Genomic DNA, 12,889 nt, shown 5'->3' on the forward strand with positions numbered 1-12,889 from the left:
CACGGGACGCAACCCACCATGCCTTTCAGAGGTAGAAGTGACTACGCGGGTGCAAGTACTATTCCTCAGTTGATATGGGCCACGGACAATATGATTACAATAACAGGTAGCATCAACTGGTGGAGGAGGAAGTGAAACCTTTAGTCCAGGTCCTAGCAAAGTATAATTCCTCGGGAGAGGCCTAAGATGCCATCCCTCAAAACAGCAGTGATAGCAGGCGTTCCGGCCTGAATGTTTAGGTGTACCCAGCTGACATCCTTCCCTCTTCCGAGTTTCATTTCTTTCCATCCATCGCATGGACCGGATTTCACTCACAGTGAGGGGTATTACCCTTACAGGCATCATAATTTTCCCGTGCTTGGGCACCTCGGCACATACCCAATATGCACTCTTTCCTGTCTGCCCTGCAAAAAAATTACACAGAAACAGAAAAGTTTGCGGTGACCCCCACAGACAACCTGAATCTACCCCACTAGACATATCAGCCCCTCCACCAGAGTCATTTTTTTTTTTTGTTAGAGCTTCGGTGAAACGGTTTCAGATTTCGTTGGCTCCATTTCTGGTGGATAGTGCCGTTTACACCTCGCCGCATGGACCCTGTCTTATTTTCTGTTTACCTTAAGGGAATTTCGGGTGTTCCCTCCCCACCTAGGAGAGAAAGAACCTTTGTTTAAGCTTTTTACATGCACCTTGACTCCTGGGTAAAATGAGTGCATAGGGGTACTCCCTAGAGGGGCATGGACCCGTCTCATTTTCTCATGCCGCTAAGAAGCTTGTTCACATCTGATCTGTGCATAAGCCAATGTTTGTTCATCGTTCCAGATCAGAGCTAATTTTTCCGCACACACTGTAATCCTTGTAGTCATTGCGCGTCCCGTGAGAGCCTCGTGGGGCGTCAATCCAGTAGACCTGTTTTTCCTGTTACATACGGCATATAATGCTACAGGGAGAGCATCCGGCCAGCGTAAATTATTATCCTGATCCACCTTAGATAAGGCATTCTTCAGCTCCCCATTTACCCTTTCAACTATTCCTGACGATTGAGGCTGGTAGGGAATATGCAATTTCCATTGGAACCCCATGGCTTGCACCAAGTCCTTTATTATCTTACCCGTGAAATGGATACCTCTATCACTATTTATCCCCATAGGTATTTCATATCTAGGTATTATTTCCTTCTGCAATATTTTCACTACTATCCTAGCATCATCCCTTCGATTAAGTTAGGCTTCCATCCATCAGGTGAACATGTCCACTGTTACCAGCATATACTCATATCCCGAGACTGGGGGCATTTGCACAAAATCAATTTGCAAATTTTCGAAGGGTCAATTAGGCATTAACAGGTGGTCATATGTGGCTCCCCCCCTTTCCCAGGTTGTGCAACTGACAAACTGGGCAAGATCGCACGATCTTTTGAATGATCAGTGTTATCCCAGGAGCATACCATTGTTGGTCAATCGCATGTTGCATCCCTCCATTGCCCATGTGCACCTGCGCATGGACTATGCGGTACAAATGCAAAAACAGGCTTCTAGGACACACTACACGCCCGTCTGGATGGAACTGAAACCCATCTGGGTCATGGCACTGCACTCGCTCCCAGCTGCGTCTCTCTTGCGGACTGGTATTTTATTGTGCTTGTTGTAGTTCATCAGGTGTCACCATAGGGATAGGGGTTTGTTTGACGGCACACAATGCTTGCAACATTGATTCTTGAGTAGCGGCCACTCGTTTGGCAACCTCATCTGCTCGTGCGTTTCCTTGAGACACCTCATCGCTGGCCTTTGTGTGGGCCTCGCACTCAATGATAGCCATCTGGGTTGGTAGCTGAATGGCTTCCAGCAGATTTAGCACTAGTTGGGAGTGTTTGATGGGTTTTCCGGACGAGGTGATGAAACCTCTGTTTTTCCATATTTGTCCGAAATCCTGCGCTACACCGAAGGCATAGCGTGAGTCTGAGTATATGTTGGCTGATTTCCCTTTCGCCAATATGCAGGCTCGTGTCAAGGCGAAAAGTTCAGCTGCTTGTGCTGAAGTGCCTTGGGGCAGGGCGAAGGCTTCCACAACCTGATGTGGGTCCAATAAGCGTAGCTGGCCAGAAGCAGATCATCTCGAGGTCTTTGCGAGGATCTGTCAGTAAAGAAGATCAGATCAGCATCTGGCAAGTGGTCAGAGCGCAAATCCGCTCTCGAGGAGATGGAGTGTTGGACCGTCACCAGGCAGTTGTGGTCGTAGTCTCCCATCGGCTCCAGCACGAAGGTGGTGGGGTTGACCGCCGGCGAACGTTGGTACGTGTACTTAGGGTGTGACAGGAGGATCACCTCGTAGCCCGTGCGGCGGGAGGCAGTGAAGTGCACAGTGTCTGCAGAGTTTAAGAACAGTATTACAGCATGGGCACTCGCACCTCACACGGGTGTTCGAGAACCAGCGGCAAGGACTCTACCATGATGACGGTATCAGCTACTACACGAAGGCAGGCCGGCATGCTCAGGATTGCAGCAGGCAAGGCGGTAGAGTAGCGTGGTACTGGTCTTTTTCCTCATCCATGAGCCAGGGTCAGGACACCCGTATGGAATCCCTTCTTCTCACAGACTGAAAGGATCGTTTGTATTTGGGTGACCCCAGTGCGGGGGCCGCTACCACAGCGGCTTTAGGAGCCTGGACGACGGCCTCTCTTTCCGGAGTCCATTCTACCAGCGGGGGTGCCTCTTTGGCGGCAGCAGATCTGAAGACAGCGTCATAGTCCAATACTCACTTATCCATTGTCGACAGTACATCACTATTCCCAGGAAGGAGAGAACTTCGTTCTTAGTCTTCGGGGTTGTCATCTGCAAGTTTGCTTGTATTCTACCCGGTCCAATTTCCCGAGTGCCCGCCTTCAGTGTGAAACCCAGTAACTGCACGTGGGGATGGTAGAATTGCAATTTAGCGTTGGATACTCGATGGCCCCGTTCTGCTAGGAACTGGAGTACAGCTAGAAAGTCTTGCACGCACTCAGGCAGGGTGGAGGACGCCATCAGCAGGTCGTCAGCAGGAAATTCCCTTTTTTGTTGCATTCATTCAAGTCATGCTTGATGGCAGCAGCATAGACGGCTGGGCTGACAGTGTACCCCTGAGGTAAACGAGTCCAAGTGTACTGTTGTCCTTTGTAGATAAACGCAAATAAGTACTGGCTATCAGTGTGTAGTGGTATGGAGAAAAAAGCGGAGCACATGTCAATTACAGTGTACGTAGTGGCTTCCGATGGAATGGAGGAAAGTATCGTGTTGGCGTCCGGTACTATTGGGGCTATGGGAATAACAATATGGTTTATGGCTCGTAAGTCCTGCACAAAACGCCATTCATTGGATCTCCCCACTTTGGGTATAGGCAATATTGGGTATTGTACGGCCTGACTGTAGGCTGAAGGACCCCTTGCTCCAGGAAGGAGTCTATGACGACCGCAATTCCCTTCTCTTCCTCCGGGGCCAATCGGTACTGTCTGACACTGGGCAGTAACGCATTCTTCCTCAACAGTACATGATGGTACTTTGGAGAGGTTGCTAGGCCTAGGTGACTTTTGTGGAGAGACCATAATTCGGTGGCCATTGTGTCTAGTTTGTAATCAGTTTGTAAGTTGGGTTGCTGCCGCTGCAATTCAGACACGGGTTCCTCCAGCGACCGGGAAATCCCGGGCAGATGTATTCTGCCTTCTTCCGATCCATACCATTCAATATTTCCTACACACCTCAATATCGGGCTGGTTTGCAAGCGTTTAATCGTCGGTCCCACCTGATAAGGGGGTCGTACTGCAGGAGTTAAATGAGGCACAGACTCTTTAGGGCGGTGCAGCGCTAGCTGCTCTTCAGAAATTCGTACTGGGATGCCTAATCCTTCTGGCCGAAAATAGAGGTAGTGATCTGGGTTTACTTTCATCTTCTCGCCCTCATAAACGGACGCCCTTTTTTGATAGCCGGGATCATCTTGTAAGGTGTACCATGCCGCACAATGCAATCGATTGGGATATTGCACCACTTACATCACCAGCTCCACAGGGGACGACGGCGTCATATTGTCTAACTCCTGCTTCACGCCGCATATTTTTACAGTGAAAGGGTTGCCAGACAGCTGCCAACAATACAGTATGAGTTCGGTTTTACTCTGGAACGTATGGAGTAGCGAGACTAACTGATGGGTACGTGGCGAGGGTATGTCCATATAAATGCCTTGAGGAGTGCAATAATATTTGACTATATCCTTCAGCTCCTCCCTGAATTTCCTCTGTGTTTCGCTGTAGATTGTTTGAACTATGGGGACATCAAGTGGGCGGAACAGAAATTGTAACGGAGGTAAGAATGCTCCGTCAAGACGCAATGCTTGAAAGTAGGTTTTTTTTTAAACCTCTCGCTTACTGTTATAGAATGCAGCACTCGTGCCGTTTGTAGAATTGTCGGGTCCAGTTCCAACATGGTATTTTTTTGAAATTTCACTTTCATAACATTAGTAGACATTATATATTTCAAATGTAGATCGAACACTTCTGCAGAGTGTGTATTTTAATTACGGGAAAAATTAACACAAAAAGAAAACCCACTACAGCATTTCTGCTGCCACACCCTGTCAGACAGTCTGCTACACATGTACATTTACGGGTCAGACCGGAGCGTCGTGCAGTTTTAGACCCGCTTTGGAAGGGTACACGTGCGTTCTGGATGAAAAAGCAGTATTCACATATTTTGCACTGGTTCCATGGGAATTGTAAGTATCGGAGCTCACTTTAACGTACAGACGATGGGTCTCGGCCCGAAACGTCGACAGTGTATCTCCCTATAGATGCTGCCTGGCCTGCTGTGTTCCACCAGCATTTTGTATGTGCTGCTTGAATTTCCAGCATCTGCAGATTTCCTCGTGTTTGCTTTTCAAATTCACTTTAACGTACATCAGCTTTCCTTATTTCAGTCACATTTCACCAGTTCTTACAGAAATCCCTGAAATGATCACAGTCCAGTAAATTAGAATAGAATTCCACCAATGTAGGAAGAAAAATTATCAAGCCTTCACGTAATTCGTTGCTGAGATTATCGTATTTTTATGCTAATATAGAGATGACGTCAGCGGAATTCTGTTGCTGTTTTCACCCCCACGTAATGGAATTGATTTTGCTGACTTTACTAGTATCGGCAAACTAGTAACATACCCTCTCCTGGTACAGTAGTATAGGCACATATACCAGACATATACATTACATAGAAATGAATTTAAACTCTCGTCATAGCTTAAAATTCGATTTTCGTTTCACCTACAGAGCCGACCATTTAACGTAACCAGACGTTTGACTCCGCCTTTTACCTCCTCCCTGAATTTCTTCTGTGACAGAGTGTAGATACACGTGTTGGTGCAGGTGGAGAGAAACTGCAAACATGAAACCAATCTGTTGCAGGATATATGTCGGGGTATTCAAATATCTGTCTGTGTAATAGTAATTCTGAACCTGCCAGTTCATAGTATATACAATAAAGGGGATCCACAGCAATATGAAATTGGCTGACAGAGCGAACAGCAAAATTATTGACTTTCTCCGGTTCTCCACCTCTGGATCATTCTTTTTCTCTCTGCAGTTCCTTAGCCCCCGGCGAACTCTGTTTGCCGCGATAATATGACTGACTGTTAAAGCGTTAAAAAGCAGAAGCAAACCGATCGGCAATAAAGGTGTAGTTATCGTGTTAAACAACTGGTACGCTTTCCATGTTGGTAACGTAAGGAAATCCATTGTCAAAATGCATCGCCAGGGTAGGTTATCAATGATAAGGTAAGGTTCTGCCGCAAAGTATAATGGGACATCATTCGCACAACTTCCTAAGCATACAATTACTATCGCAATAGTCGCTGTCCTCTCGGTGCAGTATCGTTCCCGCAGCTTCTGAATGCAGATTGCAACGCAGCGATCGAACGTGAAAGCCACCGTGAGCCAAACAGAACAGTCCGATGTTGCGAGCCTCAGGGCATGAGTCAGGGCACATATCGGTGTAATGAGCAAGGGAGGGGCATACATACAAATATTATTGATCTCAGAGAGTACAATAGCAAAAATGACACCCATTAAATCAGCTGCTGCCATTCCCACCAGGTACCGGGAGATGCATGTAGACAGTCCGCAGTTTCTCACAGAGAGTATCACAATCGCCGGTAAGTTAACTGCAAGGAAGAAAAGAAAAGTTAGGTTCATGCCTAGAAACCCTGTTGAGTATTACTTGATTTGCATGCATACAAATCTGTTAAATCGGATTGCGTGAACCTCAGACATCTGATCCGATACCGGATTTAGGGTTCGATTCCAAGAAAGGGAATGCTAGTACGTGTTCCGTCACTGCCCCTCGATTAGATGATAACTAGTACAGTAGAATTGCAACATTGAAGTTGACAATAGATTTTCCAGTTGGAACCATATCGACCCACTGACCTAGACAGACACATCATTGTAGATGATAATGCTGAAGGTTTTATATATTGTTGGAATAAAATGGACTCCAGGAGACTAATTCTTCGGAGGTAACATTTTGGAGCAGAGGAGCAGCAAAGTTGAATGCAGGTTTCGATGTACAGGTGGCAAATAAACTGGAATCTTCCACATTCCGACGGAAAAGCCATAGAAATATTGTTACTCCCTGATGTTTTGAGATGTATGTTAGAAATAAAATAAATCTCATCTTATCTAAATTAAAACTGGCCAAAGAGGGAGAACAATTCATAACGGTATAATTTCGCACGTTATTGTGGCAATTTTAAAGACATTTAGTTAAATAATTAGGAAAGAAAATCTCCGTTGTTGCATTAAGACGGAAAAAGTGTGTGTTCCCGAAGGACCATCGAGCTGAAGACTTTGTTGTCATTTGAGCAAACGACTGAGTTTCAATAATGATGCAGAATCAGATTTAGAACAATACGCGCTGGTAAAGCAGGAAGATCGAGTAAGGTAAAATGCTAGAAAAGTAATCAAATTAATCCTCAATCAATTGTTTATTTTGACAAAATAACCGGACGTAAGCAACGAGTAACAATTCGAGAGAACATTGAATGTATATAATACAATATATACAGTAGTTAAACCTGAACAGGCTTTAAAAAAAAACTCATCAGATGAGGCAACATCCATAACAATTGCTACGGGAACAAAACACACACGTACAGTACTAGCTGATTACAGTTACTTACCGTGGATACCAACTGCTGCCAGTACAGGATAGTAGACACTTGCGATGTAGTAAATTACGGGATATCCCATTTTCTGTGTGAGTTGGTGAGCAGATGAAAAATTTCTAGCTGCCGCTATCTCCTGTTAACTGCTTTGCAGGCTGTTATACAGGAGAGGAAAGTGCACTCTGACAATTAATCATAACACGTGGTTAGTCACATCAGTGACAGACCACTTAACAAACACTCCAAGCTTGTTTCCATTTATATGAAATGTGTCATCGTGTAATGAAAATTACAAAATCCCTTGGATGTATCACAGAATAACAATTATGTTCATCCTTGTTTATTCAAACCTTTATACGAGAACGTTTTACAGTATTTTTCGTTGACACAGAGTTTGTGCGTTTCAAATAATATATTGCTTGGAAGAAACATAGAAAACATACAGCACAATGCAGGTCTTTCGTCTCAGAAAGCTGCGCCGAATATCTCCCGCCCTTAGAACTACCTAAGATTTACCCATAGCCCTCTATTTTTCTAAGCTCCATGTACCCATCCAGAAGTCCCTTAAAAGACCCTACCGTTTGCGCTTCAATCATCTCCGCCCATTACACGCACTTACTATTCTCTGAATAAAAAACAAATCTCCTCTGTACCTACTTCCAAGCACCTTAAAACTATGCCCTCTCGTGCTAGCCATTTCAGGCTTGGGGAAAAGCCTCTGAGTATACATAAGATCAATGCCTCTCATCATCTTGTACACCTCTATCAAGTCACTTCTCATCCTCCATCGTTCCAAGGACAAAAAGCCGAGTTCACGCAACCTATTCTCATAAGGCATACTACTCAATCCAGGAAACATGCTTGTAAGTTTCCTCTGCACCCTTTCTATGGTTTCCACATCCTTCCTACTGCGAGGGTCCTGAACTGAGTACAAGTGGGGTCTGACCAGGGTCCTATACAACTGCATCATTAGCATTCAGGTCTTCAACTCAGTCCCACGATTGATGAAGGACAATGCACTCTGTGCCTTCTGAACCATAGAATTAACTTGCGTAGCAGCTATGTCTGTCCTATGGGCATGGAACTCAAGATCCCTCTGATGCTCCGCACGGCAAAGAGTCTTACCATTAATGCTATATTCTGCCATTATATTTGACATATCAAAATTAACCACCTTACACTTATCTGGGTTGAACTCCATCTGCCACTTTTCAGCCCGGTTTTGCATCCTATAAATGTCCCGTTTTAACCTTAGACAGCCCTCCACACTATCCACAACACCCCAAACATTTGTGTCATTAGCAAATTTACTAACCCATCTTCCACTTCCTCATCGCGGTCATTAAAAAATAAACAACTCACAAACAGTAGGTGTCCCAGAACAGATCCCTGAGGCACACCACTCGTCACCGACCTCCATGGAAAATATGACCCGTTTGCAACCAGTCTTTGCCTTCTGTGGGAAAACCAGTTCTGGATACACAAAGCAATGTCTCCATGGAGCCCATGCCTCCTTTCTTCCTCAATAAGCCTTACATGGGGTACCTTATCAACATCCGCAACCCTCCAATCCACCGGAACATCTCCCATCCCCATTGATGATGCAAAGATCATCGTCAGAGGCTCAGCAATCTCCTCCCTCTCCTCCCACAGTAGCCTGGGGTACATCTCATCTGGTCCCGGCGACTTGTCCAACTTGATGCTTTTAAAACGCTCCACTACATCCTCTTCCTTAATATCTGCATGCTCAAGCTTTTCGGTCCGCTGTAAATCATCACTACAATCACCAGGATCCTTTTCCTTAGCGAATACTGAATTAAAGTAATCATTAAATATCTCTGCTCTTTCCTCCGATTCCATGCACACTTTCCCACTGTCAGACTTGATACGTTCCTATTCTTTCACATCTTATCCTCTTGCTCTTCACATACTTGTGAAATGCCTTGCGGTTTTCCCTTAACCCTGCCCGCCAAGGCTTTCTCATTGCCCCTTCTGGCTTTCCTAATTTCTTTCTTAAGCTCCTTCCTAGTGGCCTCATAGTTTTCCTCTCAATATTTTTACGACTTGTACTATCACTCTCAATTAATTATCAATTTTAACAATATGCGAAGCGCATTGACATTCGGAGGTTAAGATGGGGATTTAGTTCGGTTGTTCAATTAAATAATCTTTTTTCCCGGAAGAGAAATCTTCACACCTGCTGCTTGCTTTCATTTAGGTTTGGTGCCGCAACAATGGTCAACCTGGATGAGAAAGAATCTAGTAAACGATTAGATTAGTTTTGTATCTCGAAGGCCATCTCCACATCGAAACTGATATGGGAGTAGTGGGGTCATCAGTGATTAACCTAAGATGTCCGTTTCATAAAACTGTCAGTAAGATTAGATACATTCAGTGCCATTTCTTCAGGCACAGAACTGCAGTGTTTTACAGGAAGTACTTGAATTTCTCCCATTAACATACCAAACCATTTACCCTCTCTCCATTGACATTTTGTTTTTGCAATTTCTTGCAGGTTTGTTATTTTCATACATTGTTCACTGCAGTGTTATATATTTATTTATTTATTTCTGCAAATTTTACAAGGCTCAGGGTGGGAAGGCAAATGAGGTTTATAAGCGCTGATTTATCCATAGGTGATGCGGTCTCCTTATTCTCCTTACTGGATATAAGTCGAACGAATTGATATCAGCCACATAAAATGACAGTGACTTATACTTATAATCGCGCTGTCCCTGTGTGTGGGAAGTTCCATAGCTTAATTATATCTCCAATAAGTCATTTCGGAACAGTTTTTGTTGCCTCCAGTCTCATGTTACTTTACTCCAAAGATCTATTCCTGCTGAATATTTTGTTAGTGAATTCTCACACTTTGATTATATCGGCATGAAACACTTTACGGCCGGTCATGTTGTCCAGTGAAGGATGAATTACCGCAATTAGGGCAATGTCGCAGCTTGTATGTTTCGAAAAATAGTGACTCTGAAACAACAACAACAAAGCAGCTCTTTCGGTGAACTTTCCATTTGATTTCGGACAATCAGGTCTTTCCATTTCATATTAGACAATGAAAGCTCCTGTTTTATGTCAGTCCAAACGTCTCTTCAACAATAGCGCTGTTGATAATGAAGATTTCTCCTCTGGTGCTCATTCATAACTTTCGATTTTAAGACCAGAAGGCGGTAAGATATAGTAGCAGAATTATGCTATTTGGCCCATGGAGTCTGATCCGCCATTTCATTATGACTGATCTAATTTTTCACTCAGCCCGAATTTTTTGCCTTCTGCTCGTACTACTGCGAGTTCTGATCAATCAAGACTCCGTCAAACTCTGCCGTAAATATACGTAACAAATTGGTTTCAACAACAGCATTTTGCAAAGCATTCCACAGGTTCACCATTCTCTGGCTAAAGAAATTCCTCCTCATCTCCTTTCTAAAAGGAAGCTCCTATATTCTGAGGCTGTATTCTCTGGTTTTAGATTCTCCTGCCTTAAGAAACATCTCATGGAAAACCCCACACCTTGATTGTATCTACGTGAAACACTGTATGGCCGGTCTGTTGTCCAATACAGAAGGGCTTGTGATTCTGCGTTTATACTCAAAGGGGAATTTCCCCCGTGTTAGCATTATCAATGTTCCAACGCCAACTTTGTTAGCTAATCACTTCCAGCATAAAAACAGAGGCAGTAGAGCCATTCTGTACCGTACAGCAAATCAAGCGGTTCAGTTTTGGCTCTGCTGGAATAAGTTTTAATTCATTTGTGAGTAATTTAATTGTGATTGTGATCCCATCTCGGGACAATCTGGATTTTCGAAATTCATCTCCCTTAACAGCTGGAAGTGGCAAAAAAAGAACTCATGCTAGTGTAACATGCTGTAGCGTTTCATTGCTGTGTTTTATGCTATAAGGTTTCACTGATAATGTAATGGTTTCTCTGTAGCAGCAATGTTTGGGTTATGACTGGAGGTAACTGGGTTTGGAATGATGTTGTTCTTTCTTGTGAGTCTGAAAGAGAGATTTTCCCGGTCTGTTGACCGGGGAGATATAAGGAGAGAAGACACGATTGGAGGGAAATGATAGATTGCCGGACGGACTAGAATTGGAGCGAGGGTCCGAATGGCAGCGACGATCGGAGGAGGTCGATAGTGAGCGATCGGCTTAACAGTGAGTTTATCAGGCTGAAAAGAGATGATATGAATGAGATGGAGTTGAGGACCTTTATACGATAGTTATCACTGAGGAGGTAGTGATGAACAAACCGTGAGCCTAAAGATAGACACCATCCTCCTCAAACCAGTCCCAAATATCCTGGAGGAGACCTCAAAGATCTATGCACCTGATGCCCTTCCTCATGCATCAGATTTTTAGCCACACATTGAACTGTACTACCTTACTATCTCTTACCCCACAAGCATGTGATACCGGAAGTAATCGTGAGATCACCAAACCAGAGTTCTAACTTCTGAACTTTTAGCCTAGCTCCCTAAGTTTTGCAGGACCTTGTCTGTCTGTTGTTAGTTCACTTTGACACAGATGATTCTTTTGATCAGTCTCAAAAAAGACAAATTAAATCCACTATGATTCAATGCTGTAAAACAATAAAACATGAAAACTTATATGGGAGGGGGAGAATATAATTTTCGTATACACTGCATTTTTCGGCAAGGAGCCAATTAAGGAATCAAAGGTTCAAAGAGACTTTGGAGTCCTAATGCGACATTCCCTGAAGAGTAATCTGTCAGTTGTGTTGGCCGTAAGGAAGACAAATGCAATGCTAGCATTCATTTGAAGAGGACTATAATATCAAAGCAAGGATATAATGCTTTGGATTTATAAGGAATCGGCCATTCCGTATTTGGAGTATTGTGAACAGTGTTGGGCCCTTTCCTATGAACGGATATGTTGGTATTGAAGAAAGTCCAGGGTAGGCTCACAGGAATAATCTCAGGACTGAAAGGGATAATATTTGAGGACCTGTCAGTAACTCAAGGCCTGTACTAACAGGAGTCTATAGGAATGGGGGGCTGGGTGGCGCTCTAACTGAAACCTATTGAATATTGAAAGGCCCGTTAAAGTGTAAAGAAGTGTAAACAACCTACCGTAATGGATTATGAAGGGAGGCTTGAAAGGCTTCAGATACTACATCCCAAATATATTTCAATTAAATAGCTCACCAGGGCCCAACACAACTTAACCGTGCCTGCCTCAGTTGTCAGAGTATCCTGCAAACTAGGCACCCCAGATCTACCCATTAATTACCATAAACCATAGAACATTACAGCACAGAAACAGGCCTTTTGGCCCTTCTTGGCTGTGCCCAACCATTTGTCTGCCTAGTCCCACTAACCTGCACCTGGGCCATATCCCTCCAAACCCCTCTCATCCATATACCTGTCCAAGCTTTTCTTAAATGTCAAAAGTGAGCTCGCATTCACCACTTCATCTGGCAGCTCATTCCGCACTCCCACTACTCTCTACGTGAAGAAGCCCCCACTAATGTTCCCTTTAAACTTTTCCCCTTTCACCCTTAACCCATGACCTCTGATTTTTTTTTGTTTTTTCTCTCCCCTGGCCTGAGTGGAAAAATCCTGCTTACATTGACTCTATCTACACCCATCATAATTTTATATATTTCTATCAAATCACCCCTCATTCTCCTATACTCCAGGGAATAAAGTCCAGACCTATTCAACCTTTCTCTATAACT

Source organism: Hemitrygon akajei, chromosome 1 (genome assembly GCF_048418815.1).
Source record: "Hemitrygon akajei chromosome 1, sHemAka1.3, whole genome shotgun sequence".
Lineage (NCBI taxonomy): Eukaryota > Metazoa > Chordata > Chondrichthyes > Myliobatiformes > Dasyatidae > Hemitrygon > Hemitrygon akajei.